The 12,120-nt window shown below is 40.9% G+C and overlaps 1 protein-coding gene across 12 annotated transcripts in view; it reads right to left on the bottom strand.

The window, feature by feature from the left end:
- The window catches only part of EYA4 (EYA transcriptional coactivator and phosphatase 4), a 318,581-nt gene that overhangs the window by 280,039 nt on the left and 26,422 nt on the right, over positions 1-12,120 (bottom strand). For 2 of the 12 annotated variants that reach the window (XM_064360668.1, XM_064360665.1), the window contains exon 1: positions 3,407-3,698. The exons of 1 other annotated variant lie outside the window; for it this stretch is intronic. The gene's annotated coding sequence lies outside the window, so the exon portion shown is untranslated. Of the gene's footprint in view, positions 1-3,406; positions 3,700-12,120 lie in introns of those variants that run through there. 9 more of the 12 variants (XM_012474490.3, XM_012474484.3, XM_064360667.1 and 6 more) reach the window with 6 other exon arrangements.

Below are 12,120 nucleotides of genomic sequence, written 5' to 3' on the forward strand. Positions count from 1 at the left end.
ATGATCAGCAGCTGCAATACAGAACTATGGTGAATAAACTCCTTATAAAGAGGGGCCTGTTTTTACTGAATGTCCAGTGTTCCTGCGTTTACCTAATAGAAAAAAAATGATAATGAGAAAACACAATAAATATTTACATTCTTAAAGTACTTAACACTTAACTAAGTCTTGAAAAAGATTATCTCCCCTCTTCTTGAATTCTGTATAAAAACTGAAGTTTTGTGGGGCAAAATAAGTTTAATTTTATTATTTGAAAGTTAGAATGCGAACTTCCTAACATCCTAACTTTTTATAACAATAGTCATGGTCTTTCTACCATTCTACCTTTCTAAAAATTCTAAATAATCTAATTCCAGTGCATAAAATTTAAAAATGAAATATCAAGCCATATAAATATATTTTTAGACACGACACCAGTCATTTAGAGCTTATAACAGAGATTGAAAACATGAAATTGGACACTCTATTTCCCATGGCTATGTAAAATTTATTTACACCCCAAAGCACAACATAAATAAAAAGGAAACTCTTAGAAATGGAGGACTTGTTTTTCTTTTTTTTTAAAACTCAAAGAGGCTTCTTAAAAGAAAAAGTAAAATAAACTATAGCAAAATGACAAGAACTCATCTGCCAGTCACCCCTCAAAAAAGAAACTTCTATGCAGAAAATTTTTTTTCTTCATCTTCTAGAAACCCTCTAAAATTCAGCATCTATTTTTCTTAACAATTAATAATGATTATTTATACAATCATTCTTTTTTATACAAATCTTAAGATTTTTAAATTTTTAAAACGTCAATACACTACTTTTAAAATGTTAATTGTGAATATATACATATACGTGAAACTTTTTATTTTGGAAATGAGAAATTCAAATATTCAATAAATACTAATAAAAAGAAAACAATGGAGTGAATCTTATTTCAGTTATAATTGTGAACCAACCTGTAGTTACAAATGGCCTTTAAATATTGAAACATACTATTTTCAGGAAATTTACAAAGGAAAACAGGCTTTTGAAAACCATATTGATTTTAGACCTTTACTTATTAAGAAAGACAAGGACATGTCCCTAATAATCATGGAAAGGAACAGTTTCCAACAAATCTAATTATGTTGCTTTCAAAGCTGTAGCTGTCAAAAGTTTTAACATTCTTGTACAGTCATTTCTAAATACCAGTTTAACTTTGAATGAGTTACAACTTTTAATCAGGTGGAACAAACTATTTTTACGGTTTATAATAATAAATGTGGGTGTAGTTATATCTGCTTTCGATATTGTTGCCATAAAAATCAGATTCTGGCAGTCTAGCTCCACAAAACAGTTTGTTTCTTGTTATTATTGCTTTTTATTTCTTGGGATAATGTTATTTTTAAAAATACACAAATGTTTTTGAATGCAGTCTCCTAAAACGCCCCATACCACGTATCAAATACTTTGTTTTGGGATTCTCTCCCTGCCCCCTCTAGTTTTTGGTTCTTCAGGTATAAGCTTGTCAACAATATTTTAAAAGAAAAAAAAAAGGAACTGATTCTGCTTAAAACCAAACTGTACCGGGGAAAGGAATTCAAGTGCAATCCTTGCCCTGAGGTTTAAAAAAACAAAAACAAAAACAACGCAACAAACAAAAAAACCATCGTCAACTTTCAGTCCTGTCAGTCACCTACGTGTAAGTGAAACTTCAGAAGCTGTTGATAGGGAGCCCGCGGTTGTTAAACGCTCCTAAGACTCCCACCTAAATCCCGCAGGAGCCCGCACTGAAACTGACAAACGCCCGAGGGTTCACAAAGTGGCCGCAGAGGAGAAGAGGAACAAAATGCCATATTCCAGGAGATGTATTTCGCTCCAACAATTACGTTGATCCCAGGGTGCCAAGCCAAAAGGGGTAAGGGAGAAAGAAAACTGTTAAGTATGAGCTCTTAATGTGAAACCTAACCTGTTGGTTCTCTTAGGTATCAGATTTTGGAAGTGTCTGTAATGACAGCCAGGAAAGCAAACTAATGGCCAACGGCCCACTGGGTTTGAACACCAGACTCCTGTTACATCCTCACAGATCAAGTACACAACACACACGCACACGGAGGTGCTCCACGTGGAACTGCTCGGGAACCATAACACACGCCCGGGCGCTATTCTGCACCTTAGCAGAAAGGGCAGAGGGACCTGCACCTTCCTCCTCTGCCCTCAGGTTAAGATTCATGAATGATTCTCTTGGCCTGCTGGGGATGATGAGCAGAGGCGCAGGGGACGCGATAAGGGAGGACAGTCCCCACACCACCCTCCCCCAGACACTCTCACTCAGGGCGCAAACCCCTTCTTCATAGGAAGGAGAAAGAGAGGTGGTGGTGAAGGGAGACACTGTCCCCCAAGCAAGGAAGATATGGGAAAAATTAAATTGCGCTTTCCGCCTTTGCCACAGCTCTGCCACCAGACTCGGTCCGCAAATTCCCTAATCGGTCCGAGCTGTTCTGAATCTCGCAGACAAAGAGAGAAAACTCTTTCAAGTGCTACCAATCGAAAGTTCGGGTTGCTGTGCGGCGCAGAATAAAATGAGCACACAAACGTCTACTTCCAAACCCCGCTTAACCACGCTAAAAATACAAACCATTTCAAGTCCCACAGCCTCCCCAGACCCAGCAGGCTTGGAAGGAGGGAAAAACCTGCTCTCCCCACCCAGAATCCTTCCTTTGGAGAAGTTGTAAGCCTTCCATGGGGCACCCGCTACTCGAGCCAAAGAACGCGACTGCTCTGACAACGCGCCTCTAATTTTCACGGACCCTGGCAAACTGCAGGAGACATTCAGTCCACGCCACATAAAAACTATTAAAGTGGGATCGCAGCTGTTGAAAAGTCCGATCAGTGCCTGGAGATTAGAGCGCGAGCCTGTAAAGTACACACGCACCCGGCAACGGGAAAGCCCAGGCTCCCGGGACCCTCCAAGGGACGCTGGGTCAGCATCCTCGAGCCTTGGCCATCTAGGGGTCATCAGAAAATAATACATATCATAGGGAAGATGTAGGGGAGACCCCGATGCGCGCGCCTCTGCCAGGTGGAGGCGGGTGCAGGTAGAAGCCGCGCGCTGGACTGCGAGGGGCGACGAACTCTGTTACGCTCAGGCTCCGCGCCGACTCAGGAAGGGACAGGCCGGCTCCGAGGGGACCCTTGGGGCGTGGGGACGTCCTCCAGGGCAGAGAGCACTGCTGCAATCCGAGCGGCCCGGGCCCTGAGGCGTGGGGCACCCGGCCGCCAAGCGCCCCCGGGGACGCCGGAGCCCACGCACCGTCCAGCTGCGCGTCTTCCGTCCCCACGGCTCGGCGTTCCCGGCAGAGCCTCGAGCACTTTCCCGGAGAGTTTGGGGGCTCTCCAAACTCAGGCTCACCCTGGAGCCCCACAACGGGACACTCACCTCGTAGCCCGGGCCGCCTCGGGTTCCCGAAGTGTCTGTCCCAGCCGCGGTTCCGTGCGTCCGTAATTAAGTATTTATTCTCCTTCCTTCCAGTGTCGAAGTTTCCCCTTCGCGCTGTGCCTCTGGTGAAAACAGGACATCCCCTTCGGCCACCCCACAACAAATAGCGTACACAAGCGGAGGAGAAGCGGGGCGGGGGGAGAAGCCGGCTCCGGGGGGGGTGGGGGGAGGAGGAAAGGAGAAGAGCCAAAACTCCGACTGCGACCGAGGGTAAAAGAGAAGAAAAGTAAGAGAGCGCGCGCCCAGCCTCCGCAGTCGTCACTCCCCAGCTTTTCCCTCAGCTCCCCTCTCTAAGGCAGCGACAACTTCACGCAGACGGAATGGAAGTTTTGCGCGGAAGCGGGGAACGGCCGGAGCGTGCGCCGCGCTGCGGGCAGCCTCGCACTTGCGCGCGGAGGTGGGGCGGGGGCGACGTCGCCGCCGGCTACTGCGGGCTCGGGAGGCCGCCGGGGGCCTCGGGGCAGGCCGCCAGGGACGCAGGGGGCGGCGGCGCGCGGGGGACCCACTCCGTTTTTATTCGACCTCGGGTGACTGCCTGTTGTCATAGTTTGCGATCTCGCGTGGCGACCGCCCTGGGCCTCTGGGGCCTGGATGTCCCGGGTGGCGCCGCCGTAATCTCCGCGCCCTCCGCGCCACCCCCACCCCGCCCCTACCCTGGCCGGCTCGAGCGGCTGCAGCCCCCAGGCTGAGGGGAGGGACCCGCGGCCGCGCTCATCTCCCTGGGCGAGAGAACCACTGTGGATCCCCACCTGCTTCTGTGGGGCAGCCCCCGGAATTGCCTGGAACTCTCTCGCTACCCAGTTCCCCTGTGCAGGCCACTGCGAGCCCCCTGCCGGACTCCTTTCCACTTACCCCAAGGGAGGAGACTGAAGGGACTTCGCCTACTTGCAACAACGTGAAATAAAAACTAACCCAGACCAGACTGGGGCGCTTTTTCTGACGGGAGGAAATACCCTTTTCCGTGGAGATGTATGTTATGAAGGACTAAGCAGTCTGGGGATAGGCTGTGCTGGGAAGGGCCTGGGCCCCTTCCAGTGCTGGGTGCAGGTATAGGCATCCCTCCCAGACGCCCAAAGGTCAAGCAGAAACGACTTATTCCAAGGCAGCGTCAGAGCTTCCCTAGGCACATTGCTGAAATGACATTTCGTGCCTAAGCCTCCTGCGCATGCATTACGCTCCAACATAGGATTTACGATTCTATACGCATATGTGTGTATACTACAACCAGGGGACACAGCAAAGGGATAAATAATCCATAAATTTCGCGTCCATATGATCACCTCTTCCAAATACCTATTGTCTATTTTAGCGGCCTCTTCTTTGTCATATTGATAATAAATGTTTTACTTTATTGATAAATCGCTGAGTGTCAGTCATTGTATTGGTCACTTGTGGTACATGAGTTCATTTGATTTTCATGACAACTCTACTGTGGTCATTATTAAGCCAGTATAAAAGATGAGGAAACCAAAGCCCTAAGAGTCACGAGTAACTTTTCCAAAAACAAATCCAGTGGTTTCTAATCACGAAGCCTATGATACAACAAGCAACGTCTACATTATCTTTGGTCTAAGAGTGAGATTACAGATTAACCCGTTGAAATTACTCCCATTCAAAGAAAGTTTAGTGTTAATATATTATTCACTAAGTTATGTTATAAAAAGATTTGGAAAAAAGATTTCATCCTCAATTTCAGGTTGGTCTTATGCAACTGATATGAACACTGTCCAATTCAAAAGCAGTTATCAACACTGAATACTTATGGTTACAATTTATTTTTTAATGAGTGGGGTATTATCTACAATGCTTAAGAGGCTCTAGAAAAGGTGGAGTTGTAAATTTAAAATGATAAAGGCCGTCGTTGCTGCTCTCATCACTTAATGGGTGTTCTTCCCTGAAGATTTATTTTGGAAGCTGTAGGCATTGCCAGGCATAATGTTTCCTTTTCTGGTTCTCAAGGTAGAAAGGGTTCTGGCAGTGGGTTTGGCACAAAGGGGAATTGGAGCATGGTTGAGAGCACATTCTGGCCTAAGGAGGAATGCCAGTTAACATACACTGGAGAGAAAAATATCAATGGGCAGACTTAATTAATTTTGCAGATTTATTTTCTCCGTTTCACTTGTGAGAAAACTAAGGGCTCAGAATTTATAGAAGCTTGCTAATAAATGGCGGAACTGAGTTTCAAGCCAGCCTTTATTTAAGTCCACTCTTAGTCATCACGATGCTATTATTAATATTAAGGGTATTCAGAAAAACAGTAATTGTTTTAATATGTAATATGTTACAAGCCAAATACGCAATTTAAATGTTTTGTGAATCATAGTGTCTAAGAATACTCTATGGCTATAGCAAGTATCATGTAAGAATTAGGTACAATGATGAATTTAATACTGTCCTCAAAAGGCAACAACATTTTGAATTTCATTTTGGCATAAAATATTATGTGCTAGTTTCACCTATAAATAAAGGTGGGAGATGCATAATTTGAATAAATAAAAATTCATACTTTAGTATGGCATGTTAACATAAATGTAGGTTGACTTTTTTTAGCATGTTTCTTTGTACCCTTCTAAAGTCAGATTTTTCAGTTACACTGACCTTGCTATCAAGGTCATTTTGCTCCTGCACAGTTTTTTATACATCTAGATAAGAATACATGAACAGAAATTATTTTTTAAACCCAGAATAATATGTTAGTTATTTGGCTTCATATTACTACCTTCTAATAGTTGTATTAAATATACACATTAACATGGATACCACTAGGAGTGAGATAAAAGGTCATATTTTCAGTCCACATTTGAAATAAGTTTAACATAGGAAACAGAATTTTAGGGTTATAAAGGCAAAAATGTATTATTTTCTTAAATGAGGCATTATTTCCAGCATTTACATTGAGTACCACTTTTATAATTATAGCCATATCACCTATAATATTATTGACTTAATATATATCTTTAAATAATCTATTTTTATTAAATAAATTTATCTGATAAAGGGCATTTTTATAGTCACTATAAATGGAAAACTAATAAAACCTGCCATGAATAGAAGACAATCTTGCAAAGGAAACTATATTGTAGAAATAAAAGTTATTTCTCATGTACCACCTAAAATTATCTCACACACAGTTTCAGAAACATTAGTTTAAAGAATTACGTTCCATATGTTATTCAGGTTCTTCAAGATATATTTTCAAGCCTCCTCTTTTCATTACCAGAACAAAATGTTGAATCCAAGTTACTTTGAGGTATTACTTTTTAAATTCTGTGCTTAGTTAATGATTGCTCTTGTCTAAAATATACTTGAAGTCTCTGAAGTTGAGGCATCTTTTTAAACTTCATGTATTATTTATTGTTTTGCTTACTATCTTACTTATGGCAAAATGCAGACAATTCATGAGTGCACAATTAAAAAGCAAATTACTTTCCTTAAATATTGTATCAGTTACTCATCACCCTTCCCCAGCATCTATTAGCCCAGTACTGCAACAAAGTTCTATAGACAAGGAAGAAGAGAGGGAAAGTAGAACAATGGGAGAAACTCAAAGGGCCTAAAAGGTTACGTGGGAGAAACTGAAGTCAGAGACCTGCTGCCAGATTCTAGAAGTGATTCAAAAACACCAGTGGATCCTGCATGACATGAATCAGGCTCTCAGAATATTTGTACATGTTAAACTCAATCTGAAAAGGGAGGAGTGGGGAGGAAAAAAATATATGACTTTATAGTGAAAATCAGTGGAAATACAAGATTCACTTATTAGCAATTCCCTCAACCAACTTCTCTGGGGTGGGATGCCTCTGCAGTTACCATTTACCATTTGTTTATTTTTCATATGTGCATGGCTCTGTTTTGGCATTAGATTTTGTATAAGTCAAATCAAACAAACAAAAGTGCTCTAGGAGCTCATAATCCAAAACATAATTTTTGTTTTAATTTCATTTAAAAGCAACCTTAAGGGAAAAACCAGGTCATCACTTTAGTAAGAACAGATTTTAGGCTAAAATTTGGAATAAGACACTACATTTACAGAAAAAGAATGCAGAGGACTGGATGCTTGTAGAAATAATCCCAAAATAAATCTCTTGAGCACCTTTTGGTGTATCTATGAACTCCAGCTGGAAGTATACACAATTTTTCAAAAATACAATAATTCAGTTGTTTCTTAGTAAATCTAAGCCAAATCATTTGAGCTTTGGATGTATGGAGTTTTAAAGACCAACCTTAATATGAACAAGGTTGAACAGTCTTTTAATCTACCTCTCTACTGATGACAGACTACAAGAACAAATGAAGATAAAACATGATTGCCCAAGAATCTAGAGCCCTGTGCTGCCAGTTTTCTAAAATCTATAAATAAACACACTTTCTGAGTAATTTTGTGCAGACAGATCAAGCTTAAAAAGGTTTCTACTAGATTGTGAAAGTGAAGAAATCAAATCTTCAGGGGACCTGCTAAATTTCCTCATTCTTGGCAGGGCCTCTAAAAGAAAGGAAATGCACATTTTCTGGGAGACGGCTTCATTATATTTACTTTTAGATTTTTCTTTTGAAAATTCTCTCCAGTTGAATCATTTTAGTAGCATATTAGGCAAATCGACTCCTTCTTCCATGCTTACACTCAGCCTTCAGATGTTTATAAACAGATATCATGCTCACTTTTAAGTCATGTTAGCCACGTTAAACAAATATAAGGCCTTTTAATCTTGTGGCAGTTCAGTCTTTGCAAACCGGTAATCATTCTTATTGCTTGTCTCTGAACTATTTCCAATTTCCTAGATGTTCATTTTTGTTAGAGGTATCCCACATTAAATGCATTGTTCCAGGTGTGGTCTCATTAACATATAAGAATGAGTCCAATTTTTTTTCCCTTTGGTTACATTATATTTTGCCTCACTTTGAATTCCTACCAATGTATGCTACTTTCATATTCTAACAACTTATGTGTAATTTCTTTTTCTATTTCCACTTCACACAATATTTTTCTTGGCCTACTAATCAATCCAGATTTCCCAAGTACTTTGAATGTACATTTTAAAATATTAATAACAGTCAAAACATGAACAATATCACTTTCTTGTCCCTTTGAAATCATTGGCTCATAGTCACCCACATTTCAAAATAGGAAAGCTCTAATTAACCTCCTTTCATAATATATTTATCATGTTTATCATAATATCCTTATAAAATGTCCACTAGTTGTGATTGGAAAGTCTCTACATATAAAATTCAATGACTGGTGGAAGGAGGAATTTGACTTTATAGCAGACAAATAAATTGATTTGATGCTTCTAATGCAATGCATTTGGCATGGTTAACTCTAGGACCAATTGTATGAAATCTTAAAGTTAGGAACACTGATAAATTGCAATAATCTACTTGCACTGAATACTTCTGAATAAGAATATTATAGTATCAATGAAAAGTGTAATTAAAGCTTTTCAATGTGTCTTCTTTCCACCATATTTAATAGTACACTTGGAAACAATTTCTTCAATGTTTTTCTATTTTGAGCATATATTCTCAGCACCCCCAACACACCTTAAATTGACTTTTCCTGTTCACCTGATTCCTTTATTCTACCACCAACTTTCTCAAAAAAAAAGGTATCAGCCCTCAGTGCATCTACTTTGTGACTCTTCCTAATCCTCAAAATTTTACTTTTGTTCCTGTTCCTTTACTGAGACTGCTCTCTTTAAGGGATCACCAGTGGTCTCCTATTAGTCTTTCCTGAATCTTCGACATCTTTGATGTCCAGGAAGCATCTGGTATTATTGACAGCCAACTTCTGTTAACCTCCTTTTCAACTTTCACTATTCCCTGTGACTGCTGTTACTTGAGATCCTACAGAGCTTCTTTTTTCTTCTTTTTCTCTTCTTTCTTTCTCTTTTTTTTTTTTTTTTCCTTCAGAGTCTCACTCTGTCATGCAGGCTGGAATGCAGTGGCAGAATCACAACTCACTGCAGCCTCAACCTCCTGGACTCAACCTCCTGAATAGCTGGGACTACAGGCACATGCCACCATGCCTGGCTACTTTTTTAAATTATTTTTTGCAGAGACAGGTTCCACTATGTTGCCCAGGCTGGTCTCAAACTGCTGCTTTCAAGCAATCCTCCTATCTTGGCCTCCCAAAGTGCTGGGATTACAGCCATAAGCCAGTGCTTCACACCTGTTTTTTTCTTAATGACACTCGAAAATGGACCTAGACATAGGTTCTCTTCCCTTTCTTCACAATGGTCTTTCCTTTGATTCATTTATCATCTCTTCTTTCACTTCTAAAGAGGTGACTTAAGAACATAAATGTCCTTTCCAGAATCCTGGTTATCTTTACCTGCAGGTCAAGGTAGCATCTCAAGCTGAACATACTCTCCATCCTCTCCACCTGTCTTGGTCCATTTTCTGTTGCTTCTAAAAGTATACTTGAAACTTGGTAATTTATAAAATAATTTATTTCTTATAAAGACTGAGAAATCCAAGACCAAGGAGCTGCATCTGGTGAGGATTTTCTTGCTGATCCTTCTTAAAAAAAAAATTAGATGCTTAAGTGAAGGATGTTCAAATACTCCAGCTTATAACCTAATTGTAATACAACATCAAACATCCAGTGTGATGAGAAAACTTCTCCAGTATATAATCTGTTTTGCAAGAATGCCAAATCATGTAGTATTTTGGGCAATTTGCTATACCTCTAAGTTTGTCTCTCTTTTGTATTCTACAATTCCATGTTTTGTTTTGTACTATTCCACATTAGCAGAGATGAAGTGGTCTGCTTGTGTCCTATAATTTGAGATCTGTGATGAGCAATTTCAGCTTCATAATATGATCTCAAAAGCAGTGTATAAGTTCGAAAGAGAAAACAGAATATTGGGGTGTGTGACCCAGAAGAGAGCTTGAGCACAATCCACTGAGACAGAAAGCTTTACATACACAAGAGAGGGATGATTGGATTAGAAAAAGGCAGAAGGGAAAGTGCTATGATTTGCATGTGTCCCTCAAGTTTCAGATACTGGAAACTTAAATTCCATATTCATATGTTGATTGGAGGTGGGATCTTTGGGAGATAATAGGATTAGATATGGTTATTAGGGTGGGGCTCCCATGATGGTACTAGTGGCAATATAAGAAGAAAAAGAGAGACCTGAGTTGACAAGTACACTCTTGCCCTCTTTGTCAATGGATGTACGCCACCATATTATAAGGCAGTAAGAAGGCCCTCAGCAGAAGCCAACCGGATACTAATGCCATGCTCTTGGACTTCCCAGCCTCCAGAACAGTGATTCAAATAACATTTTTTCTTAATAAGTTACCCAGTCTTAGGTATTCTGTTAGAGCAGAGTAAGGCAGAAAATTGATACTGAGAAGTGGGGCTATTGCTGATAATGAATACATGAAAATATCAAAGTGTTTTTGAAACTAGGTAAGGACAGAGGCTGAAAGAGTTTGGAGGAGCAGGCTATAAAAAGCTTATATTGTTGCGAATGGAGCATTAAAGGAGATTCTAGTGAGGGCTCAGAATAAAAGAAGACTGGAGAAATTCTGGAACTTCTTAGAGATTACTTAAGTTGTCATGACCTGAATGATCCTAGAAATATGGACAATAAAGGCCATTCTGACAAGGTCTCAGATGGAAGTGAAGAACAAAGTATTGAAAACTGAAGCAAAGGTCATCCTTGCTATAAAGTAGTGAAGACATTGGCTGTATTGTGTTCATGTCCTGGGGCATTATGGAAGGTGGAACTTAAAAGCAATGAACTAGAATTTCAGGCAGAAGAAATTTCTAAGCAGCAAAATGTTCAAGATGCTGCATGGTTACTTTTGGACACTTACAATGAGATTCAGAGCAAATGGATGGTTTAAAGACAGAATTTATAATGAAGGGTGAAGAATAACATACAAATTTGAAAAATTTGCAGCCTCAAAATATAAAAAACAATGAGAGGGCTGGGCACAGTGGCTCATGCCTGTAAACACAGCACTTTGAAAGGTCAAGACAAGCAAATCACTTGAGGTCAGGAGTTCGAGACCAGCCTGGGTAACATGGTGAAACCCTGTCTCTACTAAAAATACAAAAATTAGCCAGGTGCGGTGGTGGGCACCTGTCATCCCAACTACTCAGGAAGCTGAGGCAGGAGAATCACTTGAACCTTGGAGATGGAGGTTGTAGTGAGCTGAGATTTCACCATAGTACTCCAACTTGGATGACAAAGCAAGACTCCATCTCAAACAAACAAGCAAACAAACAAAATAATTGAGACTGCTAGAAGGGAGCCAGAGGCTGTTCATCAGAACAATGGGAGAAAGAGCCCAAATATATTTCAGAGATCTTCAAAGCTACCCTTCCTATCAGAGAGGCCCAGAGATCTACAAGGGCAGAATGGTTTATCATTATTAGCTCAGGACTCCTGTTAAGGGCTCACTGCCCAGGGCTGCCTTGCTTAAGTGCAACATAACCAGCTGCTCTGAAAAATACAGGCTGTAAACCTTAGCAGCACCATGCCATGGCTCAAGCTGGCCCAGATGCAACTCATACCACTGTTTCAGAGGGTGCAAGCAGTAACCCTTGGCAGTGTCCAGATGGTGCTAATTCTGCAGTTGTGCAGAATGCAAGAGCTGTGGGGCCATGGTAGTCTCCACCTTGATTTCAAAGGATTTAT

Source organism: Aotus nancymaae, unplaced genomic scaffold, assembly GCF_030222135.1.
Source record: "Aotus nancymaae isolate 86718 unplaced genomic scaffold, 86718_ANA_hifiasm-v0.15.2.pri h1tg000040l, whole genome shotgun sequence".
Taxonomy (NCBI): Eukaryota; Metazoa; Chordata; class Mammalia; order Primates; family Aotidae; genus Aotus; species Aotus nancymaae.